At 39.2% G+C, this 1,612-nt stretch overlaps 1 long non-coding RNA gene across 1 annotated transcript; it reads left to right on the top strand.

Moving 5' to 3' along the window:
- On the top strand, positions 1 to 1,542 carry LOC123177862 (uncharacterized). Its single transcript, XR_006489171.1, has 2 exons — positions 1 to 191; positions 918 to 1,542. It is a non-coding gene; the product is annotated as an uncharacterized lncRNA (long non-coding RNA).
- The last annotated feature ends 70 nt before the right edge of the window (positions 1,543 to 1,612 follow it).

The following is a 1,612-nucleotide window of genomic DNA, read 5'->3' on the forward strand; positions in this document are numbered from 1 at the left end:
AAGAAGTGGACGAAGGCTGAAGAAGCAATCTCTGCCTCCCTATCGCTGCGTCCTGCTCCTCAATATGTCACCTTAGTCATGGCCGCCTTATCCCTCATGCTGCTGATTTGAATCTGCCCTACTCTTCTTCTCCTAGACTGCTCGAGCGCTTCAGCGGGTGCCTTGCCGACGACAGGGAAGGAAGGACCAGAGTAAGTATAATATGGAAGTTCCTGTTCAAATTAGTAGAATATGCTTACTAGGGGTTAGAATTTATAGATATATACCACAATTTTCACTACAGATTAAATATAATATGAAAGTTCTTGTCAGTTTTCTTTGTAGTTAGTTTGCGACAATCACAACATGATCATTTGAATATTTTGTTGTAACAAATCTATTATAGCTATTGTTGTGAAAGAAAAATCCTTAAAAAATCACCCAATAGCAACCCGAGGAAGTTAAGAGACATAAATGATCCAGATATGGTTCCATTATGCTCCCTCTGTTCGATAATATATGACGTTTTCTGGCAGTACACAATGCCAAAAACGTCTTATATTATGGGACAGAAGCGAGTTTGTGATTTTTTTTGTTATTCTTGATTCCACATGCTTCATTTGGGTGAATAATCCATTGGCATCCAAATTTGGAGATTAATTCACCTATGTAATGTGCATAATCAATGACACATTTTTACTATGATGAATATGTAAATAAATTTTGTACAATTCCATAAATACACAGTTAAGCATTTTTGTTGTAAAGATAATGTAGATAATTTTTTATAGCTTTGCAAATAAGAATAACCTTGGTGTATAAATCCGATCAGAGTAGAGGTAGCTATGCAATGGTCTTGCGTCACATCATTAGTCTAAGGCTCTAACCACATTCATGGAGAATCTAACATCCCAACTACGCATATCTGTTTGTTCCAGAAGCCACGAAATTGAGGTACGCAGAAGATGAAGAAACCTGAGAATTGATGATCGAATGAAGAGTCGGAGCTCGAGCATCACATAGTCGTCAGCTATGGTGGCTTGTGGGCGGATGTTTCTCAGACCTAAGTTGTTGCCGCTGGACCGTGGTTACATTCATCCTAGCTTGGAGGAAATGGTGCGGGAAGATATGCATGTGTAGGGCGAAGAAGTGGACGAAGGCCGAAGTAGCAATCTCTGCCTCCCTATCGCTGCGTCCTGCTCCTCAATATGTCACCTTAGTCATGGCCGCCTTATCCCTCATGCTGCTGATTTGAATCTGCCCTACTCTTCTTCTCCTAGACTGCTCGAGCGCTTCAGCGGGTGCCTTGCCGACGACAGGGAAGGAAGGACCAGAGTAAGTATAATATGGAAGTTCCTGTTCAAATTAGTAGAATATGCTTACCAGGTGTTAGAATTTATAGATATATACCACAATTTTCACTACAGATTAAATATAATATGAAAGTTCTTGTCAGTTTTCTTTGTAGTTAGTTTGCGACAATCACAACATGATCATTTGAATATTTTGTTGTAACAAATCTATTATAGCTATTGTTGTGAAAGAAAAATCCTTAAAAAATCACCCAATAGCAACCCGAGGAAGTTAAGAGACATAAATGATCCAGATATGGTTCCATTATGCTCCCTCTGTT

This window comes from Triticum aestivum, unplaced genomic scaffold (assembly GCF_018294505.1).
Source record: "Triticum aestivum cultivar Chinese Spring unplaced genomic scaffold, IWGSC CS RefSeq v2.1 scaffold257169, whole genome shotgun sequence".
NCBI lineage: Eukaryota > Viridiplantae > Streptophyta > Magnoliopsida > Poales > Poaceae > Triticum > Triticum aestivum.